The 21,433-nt window shown below is 33.7% G+C and overlaps 2 pseudogenes; both read right to left on the bottom strand.

Annotated features, from left to right (window-relative positions):
* Window positions 1–275: 275 nt before the first annotated feature.
* On the bottom strand, window positions 276–7,554 carry LOC120160961 (annotated as a pseudogene).
* Window positions 7,555–17,146: 9,592 nt separating this feature from the next.
* LOC120160958 lies at window positions 17,147–20,675 on the bottom strand (annotated as a pseudogene).
* Between the last annotated feature and the right edge of the window lie 758 nt (window positions 20,676–21,433).

Raw genomic sequence — 21,433 nt, 5'->3', positions numbered from 1 at the left:
ACGTGGCAGCTTTCAACTCTGTTGATTCTTGATAGCATCCTGCGGTCCTCTTCCCCGATTTCACGTCGTATATAATGAATGTACAATGCTCCTTTCAAGTGTGACCAGTTTTTTTCTATCAACACATTCCTGAATCAATGTGTCAACCGATATATTGCAGAAACAGATATAAGGTGACACTGGATATCAATAGAAATTTGGTTGGACAGCACAGCCCAAGATGCCAGGCATTCGGTTCCCTGATTCAGCGTATGACCACCATAGTACCATAAAAGTGGTTTTCCCAAAGAGATATAGCCTTGTGGTTTATTTCTTATTACCTTTGAAGCATGTAAGCTGGTGGGTTAGTGCAGGGTATTATTTCATACATCCCCTCCGAAATTATCCACCTCCTTGCAAGAAAGCACAGGAACCAGTTTCGTACACAGATCTTTAACAGGTAACCAAGCCTTGAGCAAAACTTCATTGGGTGCCCCTTGCAAATACTCTCATCTTGCTCGTCATAGGGCAGTTCTCTAACACAGGTCCGTACCAACTTGTCACAAATTCAGTAACTTAACAATAGTTCAAGAGCCAATGCACTCGATCCTTGCGGAGCCAAGAACTCTTCACACACTTCAATCACAAGGCTTAGAAATGAAGTTATGCTCCAAGGCACTTCACCATGAACAAATAAAAAGCCAACAGCTAGGAATCTCTTTTCCCCACAGCACCAGCAGAATTTTGCTTCTTCAGTATACCATATTGCCAGGGATTCCTAGATTTATCACCTGACTGATCAAAATCGTCCAAGGAAGTCTCCATTGATGTTTTCAACGGCCGATAATTCCCATTCCTAGAAATTACTGATGCCTGACTTGTCTTCGTCTTCTGATGGTGTTCCAAACCTGGAATCCGTGACATATCTAATGATCTGAGTCTTGGTCCAGCAGACCTTAAACCCCTTGCACTAGGAGCCTTATTTTGTGAAGGGTAACCAAGTCCCCTTGGCCCTGAAAAATCTTTGGAGTGTAAGTCTTTTGCAAACTCCTTGGGCAAAGAATCCATGTCCATAAAACAATTCCTATACTTGGCATCAGCGATTAAGGCTGCCCAGTCATCAGATTGCACCAGAGCATTTGCATTTCCCATAACCTGTTCAAACATCAAAGTCAGATCCGGAAAATAAGTAACATCAAGCGGTCAGGATGATCTGAACTAGAATGTGAGATAGAAGAGCAGAAGAAAGCAGAAGAAAGAACTCATACCCACAAAGCGCTTCTGGCACGAGTAAGGGCAACATTCATTCGACGAATGTCAGCAACAAAACCCACACCATGACCCGAGGCCCGGACACAAGACATAATAATGACATCACGCTCCTGGCCTTGGAAAGCATCTACAGTATTAATATATAGATCCTTCCCTTCCTCGGACTTTAGCACACTGTCAAACTCACGTTGTATACATTTTAGTTGCAGTTTGTATGGTGTGATATACCAACTGTGATTTTTGGCACACCCAAAGATTTTGAAGTTTTCTGTAGATGCTCATACAAGCGCAAACAAAACACAGCTTCATAGACATTCTGGTATGAAGCAGATCCACCTCTATGGGACTCCCGGCCATGGGTAATATCATAGAACAATAAGGTTTAAGCAAAGGGTCCTTGTAGTAAACCTCATCAGGTAAGTTGGCAACACTTTCGCTATCAGTAAACGTCCTTGGTAAAAGTACCTAGAAGGGAAATCCCTAATTTGGGGATGCATCCTATATTGCACAGATAACAACATAGTTGGGCATCCTGCTTGCTGGAACCTTTCAAAAGGCTTCTACTGTATAAGAGGGTACCAACAGCCTTGCTAATGACTGTTGCAGGAAGCTGCTGGGGATCCCCTACAAGTACACACCTTGCTGCACCAAGAGAAAGGGGAGGAAGAACTCCAACTTCACTAGCTTGGGCAGCCTCATCAATAACAACCATATCAAATCCATGGGTAAGGCGAGAAAACAACTTACGACCCTACTAGAGACCGTAGTGAAAACAATCTCTGCCTCATTGGCAAAACTTGCTTCAAGATTAGCCCGGGCTTCTTCTAAGTTGAAGTTACTTCTGGCACGGAACCTGGTTCTAAAATAAGAAGCCGAGACATCTCGACTAGAACCTTATCTCTGTTTTCAACAACTGCAGCAAGGTTCTGCAACAATACATCTCGGTTCTGATCTCGAGCAACAAGAATATCAGGGTCAACACCAACAGATCCTTGGGACCGAACAGCAACAGCTGCAGCAAGTTCCCTTTGCAGAGTAGCTATCTGCTGAGATAACATAGCTCATGAGCCCTTAAAGTGTTCATATGTCCTAAGATTTCATCACGATTCTTGAGTAAAAGCTGCTCAGTTTCTCCGCTCAACAGAGACTGCCTGAGCAGCCTTTGTTTGAGAGTCTACCCCAACTCTAGCCACATCAGGACGGTAGACTTTCATCTCACCATCAATAAATCCTCGATTGAGAACACGTGAAAGAAGCTCATTTGCAGCATTAGAAGGAGCACAGACTAACATTCTGGGCTTTTGGCAGAGTTTAGGAAGAGTGCGGAAAAGATTCTGGTCCATATTCTGAAGAACTTCATCAATTGATCCCATTGGAACATTGTCAAGACTGTTCTCAATAGTTTGCTTATAGCTCTCAGGTGCTAGTTTCTTAAGCAAAGAGGTATAGTAGTGTTGATTGAACCATGGATGACATTTAGCATCCCCCAGACTGTATGCGTCTTACCTGTTCCAGGACCCTTGAACAAGAGTAAAAGGCCATGGCTCTTGCCTCTTTGTCCCACTACTTGTTCCAGCACTGTATGAGTAGCGCCCACTGGATTGCTGCAAGCTGGGGTCCATTAAAGGTCCTATGCAAATAATCAACAAAATTAGGTGTGAAGCATTCAGGCATAGCAGGAGTTGCTGCTCATACTTGGGAAAGTGATCAGACTCGGTTTAAGTATTGCAGTTTGCATCTGTGCCACAAGAGAAATTTTATTAAGCATAAAAATGCAACAAGCAACAAGAATACAAATAGTCTTTGAAAATAATAAATAAGTACCTGCAAATTACGAAAAAAATGCATGCAATGCCACATACTCCCGCTGGGTAGTTGCAAGAGATCCAAGAACAGTTAGATTCCAAATGGCCTTAGGCTGAAGTTTCCGCAGAATGTGATCATCATCAACGTTGCTGTAAAATTAATGTTATTTTGCCATTAAAAACAGTGCTAAATAAGCTTTTGGGATATTTTACAGTAGTGCAAAAACAGAATATCAATAAGTGATGTTTCTCGAATTACCAGTTGGAATCATATGAATCCCCAACATAGAAAGTGAAGAGTTGCACCAAGAGGATCACGATATCAATAGGTATGTGCCGCCTAACAGTACCAACCACACGTCCGGTAACCTCAGCCTCCTCTTCTTCAATTAAAGTGTTGTTCCGCTTAGTTCTATCTATTTGGTACAAGTAAACAATCCCAAGGTATAATATTTATGAATTTGTAATTATTACCAAATAATTCTGAAAAAAAGACTTGATCAATATCATACCTGAACCCACCTTGGGGCCCACAAAACAGCAACATCGCCCTCCTTGAATACCCACTTGCACTCATTAGTAGGAAGCACTATCACATCATACCATCCTAAAACCAAATACAATTTTTTTTTGCCAAATTAATAAAAACTAATGGAAACATTTCCCAACTGGTCTTGTTTCTACAATAGACCCAAAATGCTATTCGGAATCAAATTTCAAACTATTAATTGTCAAACTTAGTAAAACCACCACAAAATTTAACTACTTGAACTAAGACAAAGACAGAAAGAAACTAAGAGAGTAAATAGGAACTTCTACCTCTCTTTCCGCCTTTCAATGCTTTTGATACGGACCATTATATGTGTATCTCTTGAAGGTGATTCAGTTAAGTCTTCCCATGTGCTGTACAGTTGTGCACGACATTCCTCAAAAAGCAAAGGCTCAAATACTTTGACGTACTCTTCTACAGATTCAAACCGCCCAGGAACGCACTGCAGTTCAGTATCCTCTGATGCATGCAGCGATAAATTTATGGTCAAGCATAAGGGCTAAAAGGAGTACAGATAAAAGAATTAATAACAGAAAGGAGAAAAACAAAAGATAGAAACAAATCGACATCTAGCCTAACACTTGAAAGAAACTAGGCTGTCATGGTCTCATAATTCAGAACCTAAAAATGATAAAATGCAATCTAGTAGCTGCCAAACAAAAAAGAAAAAGAAAGCTGGAACTTCCCTCAATTGATTATATAGTCTTTCTTTTAAAGTGAAGCATATCAATGGCCTAAAAAATTCATACAAATTATTAAGGCTCAATTTAATGATATTTAATGTCTATAGCTCAAAAAAGAGTAGAAATAAAAAATATACCCTAAAAATCTCCTACAAAGTGCATGCGCCAGCAATAAAAAAACACCAATGGCTGTTTATTCAATTACAAATGTTCTACTAAACACAAAATTCTACAAGGAGCAATAATTGAGTGGTAAGCTAGGAAGCTTTCCAAATATGACACATGAATAATCTCTCTGCAATAAAAATTATATCAGAATAACCAGACATAAGAACTAATGCTAATAGACATTGCAAATAAATCAGTAGCAACAATACAATGAAAACCAGCTTTCAGAATAAAAAATACATCTCATCACCTTCCATGTCCTCTGAGCGTTACCAATCTCATAGAGTGATAATTGAAGGACATGGATAACTGGCATGAGAAAAATAATAAAACTGTAAAGGCAAGCAAGAGGAAAAACTGAATATGAATGTCTGGAATTAAGAAGTTTAATAGTCAAACGCCGTCCGTAAACATAATATTTTTACTGGGCGATGCCAAAACTTTTCATTTGTCACCTCTCGTAAACGTTCCACAGATGCATCTTGATACGAGATACTAGTCGAAGTTGTCTTTTTAGAAGGAAAATGTTTCTTGTTTACCATCTTAGTGTCCATGGAGCTTTGGTTTGAAGCTGGCTTCCTATTAGAAAACTGTGGATTCTTAAGCTGCCTTGAATCTAGGGGTTGCTTCCATGAACTCTGCCTCGGAATTGGTGGTAGCTGAGCCTCTGAAAGATCAATGTCACTATTTAACCTCTAGGCCTGGCGAGTAGTCCAGAATTCATACTACCATTACATCCAGGTTTTAGATCACATGACTCAACTGTGGGATTGCTTCCTTCATTACATGGTAAATCGACTTGATTCTGATCTCATTTACTGGCTGACCCTGCTTTTCTCCAACATTTTCACCAAGTTGAGGTCCAGGAGCAGTACGAACTTCTTTCACAGTACGAGTAATAACTGGAGTTGACAAGTTCTGCCTTTTTGTGATAGAAGTTTTTATGGGACCAGCTTGTTTAACATCCTCCAAAAAACATGGTCTTCCTATTTCGTTTCTTTCCCAGCATTGCTTCTTTCTGCTCGTCTATCTTCCTCTTTCCTGGATTATTCGCACACTTAAGTGCATAACTAGCTTCAATACCTTTAACTTCTCTTTGTTTAGGCAACAAGCCAGGTTCTTCCTGACGATCAACAGATATATCACCTTTAGCGTTGCCTTCTGAATTTCGGCTAATGTTTCCTTTCTGATCACTCAGAATTTGTTCCAGTCTTAATGGAGTATGACTCTTTTCAGCAGCACTAACAGTGTCAACAGTTACACCTGAAGCATTTCCTTCTGAATTTCGGCTATTGTTGCATTTCTGATCACTCAGATGTGCTCCAGTCTTAATGGAGAATGACTCTTCTCAGTAGCACTAACAGAGTCAACAGTCAGACCTGAAGCACTAGTTTCCATCACTTCCTGTACACATTGCTCTTGTGAAGCCTTAATATCTTCATGGATATTACTATTTCCATGTGCATCAGCAGAACCCTCAGCATCAGACCACTCACCTTCTTCTCTTTCCACAGGTTGAGCATTTGCAGAACCTGAAACAGAGGAAGCTTTTACATGGGCTTTTCTCTCCTCACTGTACTGACTTTGAAGATGATGATGCCAAATTAAAATTCTGTTTGCCTCCCCTCTTGGGTTCAACACCTACTTCAGGGAAAGTAGAGGTTTTGGGTCGCATAAAGGCTGAAATCTGAACCAGATGGCGCATGTGAGAATGCATGGTTATTTACTATTCTTTGAGAACCTGCTGCTGTGACAAACAAGTCAGGAGCATGGCAACTTGCAAATGGAAGTGCCTTTTGTGGCTGTAAGCAGGAAGCATCATCACACTCTTCATCATCTTCAGCGGGGGGTTCATTAAGATCAATAATAGTCTTCCTCGGGAACCCATTTCATATAAATGCATACAAGCAACGACTATCTTGACAAAATCTAACTGGCTCTATTGCGCTTTTGTTTCAGAGAAAACAGCACATGTCATGCCCTCTACATATAATAAAATTCATCAGAATAATTGATATAGATAATTCAAAAGCAAGGTATCCAAACCAAACAAATCAGGTTAAGAAGTAAGTTACCAAGTAAGAAACAAGAGATTGATTAAGACACAAGGCAATATAGTTGCTATATATTGCAACCAAAATGTATGCAACTCTTCTATCATAAAGGAAATCCAATGATAATCAGTTTAACCATAAAATGGACATCCGCAACAATCAACATAACCTATACTAACTAATAAACAGTTCTAGAAACAACAGCAAAATATAAGATTACCCAAAATATATATACAAAATCATTCAACCAATGCCGGACAAAAATACAAAATAAGTAATCAAAATAAAGTAACAAGAAAACTCCGAAGGTGCACTGAAATTCAAGCAATATCAATCAACACCATATACTCCAGAGTAAGCAGATAATTGAACTTAATCGAATGTAACACCAACATTGCAAGAAGAACCTGGAGATCTTTACCAACCCCCAATGGTAACTGACTAAAAACTGAAAGGAACTTCAATCAGAACTAGATTAGAATCATAAGATCCCTAAATTAGGTTAACAAAAGCATAATTTCAATAAGCAGATATAGTTTCACCTAACCTACCCTCAAATCACAGCCAGATCAAAACTCCCTAATCCAATAAGAAAACCCAGGGTTTACACAAGTATAAAATCAAAACAATTAAGCTCCATTTTCGTTCGTTTCTAATCAACGAATCCTAAAATAAAAAATAAAAACTTCCGTAGATCAAAACAAGAAAACCTAATAATAACTAGTTAAAACACGTCAAAGAAATATTATCCAAAGAATGCATTAATCCAAAGGTCAAAATCTCTGATCTTCGATTCAAGAACGTCTAATTTCATTCCTCAATCATTATTCCAAATTAGAAAGATATAAATCCCCTGAATGGACAAAAAGAAATAGAAAAAAAGTGGAAAGGTAGAATCTCATTTTCATAAATTTTATTTAATTACTTTATTTTGTTTACCTCCTGAGAGTTGCTGCTGCAGAGAGATAATGAAGCCAAAGAGAGATCCAGAGAGAAAGAATAAGGGAGAGGTTCTTTCCCTATTGGAAATACAATGCAGAATGTGAAGAGAGAAAACGGGTTTATATAGGAAATAACGAGCCCCTCTGACTGGCCGGTTTTTTCTCCGTCCACTATTTAATTATTTCCCTCATTTTAAAAAAAATCCCACACCTTTTTTTACGCTTTTTCTTCTTCTTATTTTGAGAACACGTTTATTATCTAAACTATCATTTTTAATTTATTTTTATTTAAACTTTTATTTTTTTTTAAAACCGTATCTAATGTTAAGATTTTGTTTCATTTTAATACTCGCCGTTAAAAATTTAATGGACGAGCCAGCCGACCTCCGCGTCTATAGTTGCCAACCGTTGCATCCGTCAGTCGATGAAGCCCACATTTTTCAGCTCGCTCCTTTTCGACCCCCGAACATGAATCAGACCACTGTTTCAGCAGGAAACGCCTCAATCTCCACAAATCGACAATGTACTCTTCGATTTCTCCATCCTCCGATATCCATAGTCCCGTCTGATGAGCTTGAAATTGAATTATTGGTCGGCTCGTCATTCTCTTGTATCCACCGTTCGAATTATGAAAATGAAACAAAAATTAAATGTTAGGTATGTGTTTGAAAAAAATGAAAGTTTAGATATTAAAACGATAAAAACTAATAGTTTAGGTACTAAACACATAGTTTACCCTATTTTGTTTTTTTCATTAATATGAAACCGAATTCACGAAATTGACCCTACTCAAGTACCCAACCAAGCGAACCTTGGGTTAATATTTTGGAATTAGTGAAAACAGAGGATGGTTTGCATTGCGAGTATAAACTCACATGAAAGAATACTGATACTGTGCCCTAGATGACGTGGATTTCCTTAAATTGCCTGAGGTTCGTCAATACATATTTTTTGGGCTAAATTGTATTCTAGTCCTTAAAAGTATATCTTATTATTAATTTAATAAATTAGCTAACCCTTATTTCCATATGTAATGGGGTAGGGGAGGTAGAATAATAGGCTGCCCCAACTCCAAGTTGAGAACAGCTTCCGTAGGAGACCTCTGAATTATGAAATGCCCTCAATGAGACTCCATCCCACGACCCCAAAGTTAAAAACTTTGTGCTCTACCAACTGAGCTGGATGGTCCTTATTATTAATTTAATATCTACAAGTATTATTGATTCAATCTGACCCTTAAATTTTCTCATTATAAAGCACTCCCAAATCATTTACTATTTATAAAAAAACTATATACACTCTAGAATGTGCTACGTGATAAATATAAATTTAATTTTAAAAGGATGGTCCTATTAATTTAATATCTACAAGTATATTGATTCAATCTGACCCTTAAATTTTCTCATTATAAAGCACTCCCAAATCATTTTACTATTTATAAAAAAACTATATTACACTCTAGAATGTGCTACGTGATAAATAATATAAATTTAATTTTAAAAAACCTTAAAAATTACTAAAAACTTAAAACTTTTTAAAATAATCCAAAATTTTCTTATTTTTTAAAATATTATAAAGTTTTCTAAATATTTTTCTTAATTTTTCTAAAGATTTTTTATAATTTTTTTTAAATTTTCAGATTTACAGTTATGTGTCACGTGTTTTTTTATAACAAAAAATGTGTTGGAGATAATATGTTACGGTTGACAAATTTAAATACCAACAGGAAAAGATCTCCAAATACTAAAATAATAATAGAGTATAACTTAAAGGAACAAAATATTATTTAAGTAATTTTTTTGACATTATGATCATCAAACATTTATCCTTTAAGAAATAAAGAAAATATATAACAAATCTTGTTAATTAGATTATGTGGCACTTATGGTGTTGATGAAATAAAATATTTCACATAAAATTTATTTATAAGAATATTTATAGATTAATAAACAATGTATTTACAATATTTATTAATTTCAACATTAATTAAGTTAATAATTTTATAATATAGCATGAACCAACTTACTTTAGTGATTAAGGAATGATTAATGTTCTTAGAGGTAATGGGTTTAAGCACCACCGACTGTAAGGGTAAATGAACATTCGTTGTCAAATGGTTGAGAGTATTTAGAACCATGCCTGTTTTTGAAATTTTAATGGCCTTGGGCGAAAATAAAAATTAAGCCCCAATGGCCTTGGGCAAAAATAAAAATTAAGCCCCTAATAACAAGTATAGAAAATTTGAATTGTAAGAACAAACAAAACTAAATAAATTTACTTGTAAATTATTTTTATATTACGTTTAATAAACTATTTAATAAATACATTAAATTTTAAATAGAAAACATCAAAAAATTTGTTAAACACCCAACTACTCACACAAAACAAGTATGATCCTCTTTTAAAAATGATTTAAAAATTAGGTTGTAACATTCTTTATCTTGTCAAAAAAATAACAAAAGAATAATTAAGTGTAAAGTAAAAAATAATTTAAAAATGATACATCAACTTCGCTATTAATTTTTTTAATGGTAGATAGTAAAAAAAGAAAAGAAAATGTAACGTTAAGTATGATTTTGAAGAAAAAAATTGGATGACCAAAACAGAAATAAAATAATAGATGAGTGACTAAATAAATAATTTATGATCTTTTAATTATATGTAAATTTACAATTTTGGGCCCATACAAGAGGGGGCCTTGGGCGAGCGCCCCTTTTGCCCGTGCTCAGGGATGAATTTGTTTAGAACATATACTATTTTATAATCATTTTGGCTAAAAATAATAATTTTATAATATAAATATGAATGTCATTTTCAGTGTTATTTTAGAGCTAAGTCCATCCATTTGGATGCGAAATAATAATAAAATTATTCTTTGAATAAAAAAAGTTCTGATGCATGATTGAACACAAAATTAATGGGTAAAGTACATAAATGGTTCATTGACTATAGAATACTACTTTATTGAGTACATTGACTATTAAAAGTTATAAAATGGTCTATCGACTATAGAGAGTTGCTTTGTTGAATCCTTCGACCATTTAAAGTTACAAAATGTTCACCGACTATTCATTATATTCAAAACTCTTCATTTTCTATTAAAAATTTAATGATCGTCTGTCATTTTGTAACTTTTAATAGTTCTAGGACTCAACAAGTACTCTCTATAATTGAGGGATTATTTATAACTTTATAGTATGATTCATAAATAATATCTTAGTCAGATGTCATTTGTGTATTTTATCTAAATTATTTACTACATTCACATATAGATCTATGAAAATTTACCGAAGATATATATTTATTGTAAAAGGTAGTTAAAGAGAAACTGCGGTTAATATATTTTTCTAACTATATTTTAAATTTACATTAGTTAGGCAATGCATTCCCACGTGCGTTCCAGTGCGGAGGTGTAGTCTATTATTATAAATTTATAATGACAGCGGGTGTTTTCATCCTCAGCCAATAGTAATTGCTCTATCTCTACCTAAAAATTGCTCTTTTGTTTTATTTTTAGGCATAATATCAAAATCACCCCCAACATTTATAAAAGTGATTATTTGATCTCTATTCTTTTTTGAGCATTTTGGCTCCTAACGTTTTATTTTAGGATAAAAGCTCCCTCTGTTTTTGAGGGTAAGTATTGATGACAGTATAAAGGGTCGATGAATTGATGGAATAAAGATTTTCAAACAATTATAGTCAAAACAAATCGAGTAAAATGCAAAGTTAATGGACTAGATAAAAAGAGAGTATATTTTTAGTAAAAAGGAATTGAAGTTATATAGGTATTTTATAGTGGTATAGGAACATGTGGTTCAAATTTGGTAAAAAGTGTACTTAAAATGAAGGATGAATTGAAGAAATAAGGAAATCATGAAAGTTGAGGGAATAAATTAAAAAAAATTAAAATGTTATTAGGATTGAAAGCACATATGTATTCTACTGTGGTTTAGGAGCATGTGGTTCAAATTTGGTAAAAAAAATGGACTTAAAATGAAATAGAATTGAATGATAAGGAAATCAGACTAAATAAAAATTTGTCAAAATAGTCAGCCAAATTTTCGATATTTCGAGTACTCAAAATTTTCAAATTTCAACTCGACTTGAACTCGAAAACCGAATTGATAATTCAAGTTAACTCGAATATTCAAATAACTCAAAATTGAAAAAAAAATCAATTTTTGAGTCGAGTCGAGTTTTTGATCACCCCTACTCTATTGATGAAAATCATTAGTTAACACATGGTTAAAAATAGTGGCCTTTTTATTCTAAGAGAAACCGTGAGGACTAAAATGCTCCAGAAAAAAATAAGGACTAAAATGATTATTTTTTAAAATATTATGAGTATTTTGCCCTAATGATACGTTCGAGGCCAAATGCTTAGAAAAAGAATACGCTAAAATTATCATTTTAACAAACGTTGAAATTAATTTTAATATTATATATATTTTAAAAATTCTATCGTTTATAACGATTCATAGCAATAAATCAACCGAATGATTTTGGTTCTTCAATTTTTAGGTATGATAATCTCGTATGGAGCAATTACATTCGTCAGAATAAGATCGAAACTTATGGCAAACTTATAGCTTGTATGATATATATATATATATATAAGATACGAAACGGATTTCTTAACTAATAGAGTATATTTGTTAGAGTTTATTAGAATTTTGAGATTCGAATTTAGTTTGAATTCATACAAGATTACTTCTATTATTAGACATCAATTAAAAGTAGGAATCTAATTTGAGTAGGTTTTTTTTTATATTTTCTTTGTAATTAAGTAATTATCTTTATGAAAATGTACTATAGATTAGAGTTAGATGTAACTCAATTGCTACAAATCCTTTTCGTGGCAGATCCAAAATTTTTTTAGGATGGACACACATGTTAATAACACAAATTTTCGTATGGAGTGAGCACAAATAAAATTTCAAGATGGACACAATCAATAAAAGTACATAATCGAAGAAAATTCGAATTTCATAGAGACACGTGTCCACCCTAAGATAAAGGTGGATCCACCGTTGAATCCTCTTATATTATTGTACTTTTTGATGCGTGAAAGTTCTTCTCTTTCGTTTGTAATTTTTCATGTAATCTCTTGTATCTATTTTATTTTATGGTTGTTTGCTACTTGATAGACCATATATTCTAACAACTAGTACAATAGCTTATAAGTTTCTTGTCTGAATCATATAATCATGACATTAAAGTATGATATCGTTGTTATATTTGTATTTTTTGAATTAAAATCTACAAGATGTATTGAAGAAAAACCGTTGTTGCATTATGATTGATGTTAGAGCAACCATGCATGAAAAAACTCTAACTAACAAGTTTATCTGATGATTTTTTTCTCATATTGATAGACTTTTTGGTAGAATACTTATCTGCCTTTAAAGAAATTGTCTTTATACGAAGACTAAAAAGGTTAAATATGATAAAGAGTTAATTATACTATGTTTGTTGCCCCTTTCTTATTCGACTTTTAGAGATACATTTCTTGTAGTCGTAAATCTCTAAAAATTGATGAGATTATGATATTTTAGTCTCGTAGATAAGATGAACATCTTTGTAGTTTGATCTAACTCTTTGGAGAATGTCCTATTTGTGGAGGACTCAAGAAAAGAATTTTAACAGTGATGCCAAACCATATCAAAACCTGAAAATGTAGGAAAAACTTTATCATTGCAAGAAAAAGGCATAATGACACTAAGTGCTACAAGCTACGAAATAAACCAAAGGGATGTTGCATATCATAAAGAAATAACTAGAGAATTCATTGTGTTTGACGTAGCAAAGACTATGATGTTGCACATCTAATTTCTTCTAGTGAAGACTCTATAGTAGATGAATGGTTGATTCTTGACTTTGATAGCAGTTTTTCATACGTCTCAATCGAGATTGGTTTACAATATATAAAAATGGGTATACATATTTTTTAATAAAATATACCTGTAGATTAATAGGTATTACAACAATTAAGATTAACATATTTGATGAGATTCTTCGAACATTTGATGATGTGGAGGTATTTCAAGTTTGAGAAAAAAATCTATTTATTAGGAGCTCTATATGCAAAAGGCACAAATACTCCAAATCAAGTGGAGCTATGAAATTTACAAATGATTACTCATTGTGATGAAAGGATAAAAAGTTACCGATACAATGATGATTCTTCCTTTATGTTAGATGACGATGTTACAATTGATTTTTTTTTTTTTTACCGAAACAAGTAAATGAGGATTTCATGTTGATAAGAAAATAATATGTTCAATAGTTTTGGAAAATAGAAATGTAACACTTTTACCAGTATATATTCTCAAATACGAGTCAGAATATCACAAACAATTTTCTAGCATTCAAATTTAAAACCATTTATTGATTTATCAAAGAACATTAATTCCTAATTGTCGAAAAGATTTTCTTAAAAAAAATCAATTTGATTTTAAAGTGATTTTTAAAAGATCTCGTCTCGAATAATTTGGTGACCTTTTAATAATAAAACATGATTCGAGAGTCACCACCAATCTTAATTAGGGTGTGACTGCCACCCAAATACGTATTTGTCGTTTTAATAAAAATATTAATTTTAATTAAACAACAAATTTACGGTTTGCGTTACCAAAATTTGAGTTCGGGAGTCGGTTACGCGTGAGGAAGAATTAACACCCCACAACGCTTTAAATCGGTACCTATCGATTAATTAGTTGTATTTGCAATGAAATTTACGAGTTCAATTTAATTTAATTTAAGATCCCAAACAATAATATTCTTTGAATTTTAGGACAAAACACAATAACATTTATTTATTTCCTATCAAGACGATCTCTCATGCCTTAAAGAAGTCGATTCTTACTTCAATCAAATAAAAAAAATTACAATTTCATTCCTAAAGTTCATTATTAATTTTAAAATCAAATGTATAAATAGCAACAAGATAAATTTAAGATGTTCTTTTTAAAACAAATTCTTTGAATTTTAAGAGAGAAACAATAATATTTAATTATTTTAAATCGATAAGAAATGACCTATCATGTCTTAAACAATCATTTCTCACTCCAATCGAAATAAAGAAATGTTACCATTCTAACATTCGTATTTAATTTGAGTGCAATTTATTTTTGAAATCATATTAAATATACAAAGATAAAACAGTTAAAAACATACATTAAACAAACATGATTATTAACTATTTTACCAACAATTAATGAGAGTAAGGATGCACAATTATTAAATACATCGAGATAGAACCTTATATTCGATCTAATAATTTTTTCTCGATGAATTTTAATTAAAAGAACAAATATTTTTCTCAGTCCCAAATTTTAAATGTAATCAATTTTATTCTTGACATTTAATGGGATACACTTTAATTTTAAAATTATCGAAAATAACTTTCTTATACGTTAAGACAGTCACTTCACAATAATCTTAAAATGAACGAATATTACCCTTAGTCAAATTATTTTGATTTGAGTCAAGTATGTTTATGTCGGGTGGGTATCATACATATCAATTAAATAAAACTTAGACCTATATGCACCAAATTACACATTCATATAACATGCATATAAAAAAACAATTAACATATATAAAAATATCTTTATTATACTATATTATACTTAGTATACAGAATAATAATATTAAAAATATGTACAAATATGACCTATTACCTACGAGAAACAATATATAAAATACTTACTATGCATACAGGTGTTGAAACATTAATTAACAACTCAGAAAAAGAAAATTTTCTATTACGTATAATATTATATTTTAAAAAATGAGAACCATATAGCACATATATATGTACATAAAATATAACCAAACTATATTGATGCATACATTATATATACATGGCATGCGTATGTGCAGAGAAAATAGGACTTTTATCTATTAATTTGAGATAAGTACAAGATATTTACATAGTTAAAATATCTATTCGATTTAATCAAATCGATTAAGTAAATAAATTATTTGTTCAAATTCAAATCAAAATTCAGAATAGACCCGTATTCACTCCCATAACAAACCTCATCAGCCATTAGCGACTTTAGAAGTGCAATAAATTACCAAAATCTATAATGATTTGAACCAGTTTATAAACAACTAGTAGTATCATTAATTTTTTGTGGAACATTTTAACATATTTTTTATATTGTGGATGAAAATTGATTTTAAAGTGTAAGTACAAATTGATATTGAATTTATTCATCTGATCATGTTTTGTCATTGTCATTTTAGCATGATGATATCCAATAAAGGTAAAAAATGGACAAAATGTATGAATAGTTGATACTTTAAGGACGTCTTCTGTGATTAAGACTTTGGAGTGTTGCGGAAAGTGTTGACTTTAATTAAAGTTGGATAGACTTCTAATAAGATGTTAAAGCATGTATATAAAGTAAATAATTTTTTAAGGTATTAAAGAGAATCTCTAGTCATGTTACTCGTAATAATTTATTAAATTTATTATATTAGACTCGTCTAAGTGATATGTATCATGTTACTTTTTTAAATAAGACCCCTAAAAAATTATATAAAGATTATTTTATCAAATTTAAAATTATGAGGGATCTATGAGAATAAATGAAAATTTGTTTTTTCTTCGAACGGAAATGTTTCAAGGCACAAATGTACATAGAAGGATCTGAATGACATTCATGCATGGGCCTCTAAATTTGGAGCATGTGACACGCTTGTACATGGATGAGAGTGATATATTATTTAAATTTAAAGTGATTCTCTATTTTTTTAGGGTGTCGTCTTAAACGGTTGTCTAAATGTTGTTGCCTTTTTTATTTTTATTCTTCTTATTACTTAATAGTATTTTAATTTAAATCTAATTAAAATTTTCCCATTTTTTTCTTTTACATATTCTTAAAGCGTTGGTTTTTGTATGCTTTTATGGTACGATTATTCTTATGCTTTTTTGACACTTAGGGACGAAATTAGAATTATTTTTAAAGAGGGGTCAAAAAGAATAGATGAGTCCAATAATATCTACTTATCGATGATCATAATAATAACTAAAAAAAAATTCAATTGAGAGGGGCCAATACAACTTATTTTATTTATTCTCAAAGATATATGTTTTTTCAACATTACAAAAATAATGACAGAAACCCAGACAACTGTTGGCCCCTGGGAAGTTATGCATTTAATAAATTGTTTTGTTTATTTTACGATAGTTTGATGTTTCGTGTTGCATTCATCACAGCCTATACTTCTTCTCTGACTTTGTTTGTATCCTTTATTCTTGTAAATATAAATTATTTTACAATCACTTAGACTACTAAAAAAACTCCCATAACACCTATCTACCCTAACATTTAAAAATAAGTACAGAACTAAACATTAACTTACTTTGACAAAAGAAATTAAATAAAAATATAGAGTTTAGACCTTATTTTAGAATTAAAGCTAATATAAATAATATCATTGAAAGCATCCAAGGACATTATTTTGCTTGGAATATCACACCACTTGAAAGTTCAAACTGAGCTTAAACTTCAATATTGGCTTTTTCTGAGGGCCAATCAACAAATGTTCTACATGCATATTATTGGCATTTGGCCATATATTCTACTCAACCGACAACTGGAAAGTAGATAAAACAATGAGCAAAGTTTCATAGGATGCTTGTATTTTATGCACTTGATAAATTGTTATTATTATTGCAACTGATGGTCAACAATTTGGGGTTTATCAATAATATCCACATGTATCAGACTATTACAGTAATTGGGTGCTCATCATCTCCTACAACCAAGAAATGCATCCCTTCTTCCCATTACCATCAAACCATATCCATTAGCCCTACTTAAATGCTCACATGGACTTACCTCAAACGCAATGCCACCCATTTCCCCTGCACTTAGAAACACTCTTGAATCCTATCAATTGCTTCTTGGACTCCCATCTCCACGGTTTCCTTGCCTCGGAAACAACAATACGGATGTTACCGGCCATCTCCCCGTGATTTTTACTCCAATACGAACGGTTAACTTCTTTGATCGCAGACATCCGTGCCTAGCTCCGACACAAGATTGTATCTTATGGAATTCGAGGTCCTGGTTGTATGTAAACTCGAAGAATGATTCAAGTAAATATTCTTTTGGGATACATGTGTGATTGCATAAGAAATTTTGAGTAAACTTAGGCCATAACCGAATTCAAAGACCGTGTCCCCTTCATAGAATCTATAAGTGCGACCGGATAATCCGATTCTGGCCTCATCCTCATGTCTGTCATTGGCACTTTGGTATAATCTTGTGGGTACCAAGTTACAGGTAATCTCCCTCCTGCATAGAAGCATGTAGTAATAGGCAATATAAGTTGTTCTGTTTAGATTGAATGAAGTAGTAGCTTTTCTAAGCATTGTCAATGGTTTGTTACCTGGATTGTGATCACCAAAGATTATTTCTGCAAGTGCAGTGCCTCCTCCTTGTCCCGGATAACCTGCCCACAAAATGCCTCGATTCTCGGATCATCCTTTGCAAAGATACATCGATTGGACCTCCAGAAAGAAGCACCAAAACAACTGGTCTCTTTGCAGATTTTGCAACAGCTGTGATGAGTTCATGTTGCCTGCCGGGAAGCAACAAATCGACACGATCGAGCTCCTCCCTTTCTTGAGTTTGGTCTAATCCCATTATCAATACTACGAAATCTTCCTGTTTTGCTATATCTACCGCTTTGTCAATTGCACCGGTCGAACAAGAAACAGTATCACAACCTGGTTGGTAAACAGTGTTCTTAACATAGCCCTGTAGAGCTTGCAAAGGAGTAACAGACGTGCATGGAGGACCTGCATAGTTTCCTAGAAGAGTTTGCGGGGAATTGGCATTAGGGCCTATTACAGCTAGCGACACGGCTGATTTCGGAAGTGGAAGGAGTTTTGCATCGTTCTTTAAAAGGACGATGCCGTTACGAGCAGCTTCCAGTGCTAGAATCTGGTGCTCCGGGGAGCAAATTTGATCAGTCGCGATGTTACCAAAAGGATTGTTCGCTGGATTTCCATTGAAAAGGCCTAACCTCATTCTGATAGAAAAGAGATTATGAAGAGCTCGGTCAATTAAGGATTCAGGCAGTTTTTTCTGTAGTATTGCCGATTTCGTGTATTTCTGCAGAAAGGATCCGCAGTTGACATCCATGCCTATAAATGTTGTCAAACAAAAACATATTGGCATCTAAAAAAAATTAAGAATCAAATATCAAATAGATTGCAGCAATTACACTGATTCTTCTATTATGCTTGTCATAGTGATGATCAAAGATGAATTATCAAAATTTCATCAGATTCTTTCAAATCCTATGCCTACATGTTTTCCATGGAAGTATTTCCAGCTAGACCTATTGATGCAGGAAATTTCAAACGACAAGTACAGCATAGATAGCTATATTAATCGAACTTGGGTGTAAGTTTTTTCATGTATTTGAAGGATCTTTGAATGATCATATAATCATACCCATATTTGAACATACATAACAAGTCAATATGATTTTCTTCAATAAAAATGAATAATTCCGAGAAACATATAATGAATGTAGAAAGCACAGACACATGTTGCACGGGACAAGATTAGAAAGGGTGAGGTCCAGCATACCAGCTCTAAGAACATCGACAACAGCATCTTCGGGTGCTTTGGTGTATTGTTGATCATTATACATGACATCGACCGCATCACAGTCCGATGAGATGTACCTTTGAATAGATGGCATCACCAACTAATCATAATTTTCTTTCTCCTACATAATAAATTGACAAATAACAGGACACGAATATTACCCTTTGAAATCCCATTCTCCTCTAGCTGTCTTTGATAAGATGTCTTCATCTGCACAGCTTGGGACCCCATTCACTCTATTGTAAGCACACATTATGCCACTTGCTCGACCATCCTTCACGCACCTCTTGAATGGCGGTTGGTATGTGTCGGCTAAGTCTTGCACAGTGACCTACACAATTTACAATTATCCAAACAAAAAAGAATATATATTTACCCGACAGGCAAAAAGGTAAAAGTGCTGTTCTGCTTGAGAGAATATGTGAAATTTTGAGCTTCTTAAAGTAGCTTTTACTAAAGTTTAATAACAACCGCATTTTCCTCCACTACAACAACTTGCTTCATCGCTTTTTTGACAGTTTGTTCTCAAAAGGTAGGCTACATACGTTATTCTGATTCTTTCTCAAGGAAATATGATAATCAAAGCATGAATTAAAAGGAAAAAAACAGTAAAGATGAGCTAGAAACTTTAAGGAATCTTTGAAACATACTCCAAAATGCAGAAAATTAGATCGTGCAACACTTACACGAGCATCGAAGACGAACCGGTTTACGCCATCCCAATTATCCAAATCATAAGCTGTGAAATGCTTACAACAAGCTGAAGCTTGAAGGTGTCCAATAAGCTTCCCTCCTTGGAAAGTATCCCCTTGAACTCCTCTGACATATGACACTGCATATTTCCCTGTAACATGTGGATCCTCCCCTGGTGTTTCTTGCCCTCTCCCCCATCTTGGGTCCCTAAATATGTTAATATTAGGGGACCAAAGTGTCACCCCATTTTGCTTCTCCTGCGTTGTATATTGCCCTTGCTTCTCTTCCAATAGCCTTGATTAACATCATCAAAACGATCAGTCTCAACAAAAAGGAAGCTGAATTGTGAAACAAATAGAGACTTACTAGGCCAATGCGGTACCATTGATAAGCATCAAAAGAAGCAGCGGTGAGGATGACTTGAGGGAAGCTAGTGGCAGCTTTAATAGTACCACCAAACTTGATGCCGGGGCCGACATTGGAAACACCATGTAATGCCTCCGACCACCACTCGTAGGCGGGGATACCGAGCCGAGGAATCGCGGGAGCTGAGTTAACGAGTTGAGAGATCTTCTCATCTAATGTCAGCCTGGAAACAAGGTCCCTAGCCCTTTGAATAATGGGGAGTGTAGTTTGGCAGAAAGGGTAGCTTTTTGTTGATGGGTCTAGTGAATCACATGAAAAAGGAGGCTGAGTTGAAGCAACGTAGATGAAAAGCAAAGTGAAACTTGTTAAGGAAACGAAACAGAGCTCTTGAAACTTCATTTTGAGGTGATCAGTAGTGAAGTTGCAGCTCAAAAGTAAAATTCGTGCAGTGAGAAGAGTGAAGTGGAGAAGCTTGGTTCATGTTGAAACTTTATGAGATTTTAATGACTTGATTGCCCTTGCATTAAACTTCTCTGCATTGGGTACCACAAATTATAAATTCCCATTGTCCTATCGGTTTTTTCCCTTTTTCCCGTGTAGGGTATCAACATTTATTTTCGGCCAAGTATAACGCTTGTGTATAGCTGTCATATGTTAGGGCTAAACGTTGAATTTTTTTTCTTCTTCTTTCACAAATTACATTTTTTGACACTCAAAAATCCTTTGATTCTCCTCATTTACCTCCCAATATCAAGTATCAAAGGCGAAGAAAGATATACTCACATGACCAAAACATGATTTTGGTCATAATACGAGATTCGCACCCAGTGATCTAGGGACAAAGAACATGTATAAAAATATTGTAAATTCTAGGACATGCTAATTGTACTTAGAATTAAACTAATAATCAATGGTTCATCTTAACACAGTACTAAATATAAAAAGTTTCATTTATATTATCAAACTAGTATATATTTCATTATCAAACTAGTATAAAACATGCTTGAATTCTAAGAAAAATGATGCTTGTTCCATCAATATTGATAATGAAATATATACTAGTTTGATAATATAAATGAAACTTTTTATACTTAGTACTGTGTTAAGATGAGCCATTGATTATTAGTTTAATTCTAAGTACAATAAGCATATAACTTTTTATACATGTTCCATCAAGATTAGCGAGGAGGCGGCAAATTATTAAGGAAAAGAAAAAGAAGAAAGAAATAATTGATAGCAGATGTTATCAAAAGAATTTTGTCGTTAATTGTATGTCTTTT

This window comes from Hibiscus syriacus, unplaced genomic scaffold (assembly GCF_006381635.1).
Source record: "Hibiscus syriacus cultivar Baekdansim isolate YM2019G1 unplaced genomic scaffold, ASM638163v2 tig00111394_pilon, whole genome shotgun sequence".
Classification (NCBI taxonomy): Eukaryota; Viridiplantae; Streptophyta; class Magnoliopsida; order Malvales; family Malvaceae; genus Hibiscus; species Hibiscus syriacus.
Note: the sequence above shows the minus strand (reverse complement) of the source record. Positions and strands in the feature narration are given on the sequence as shown.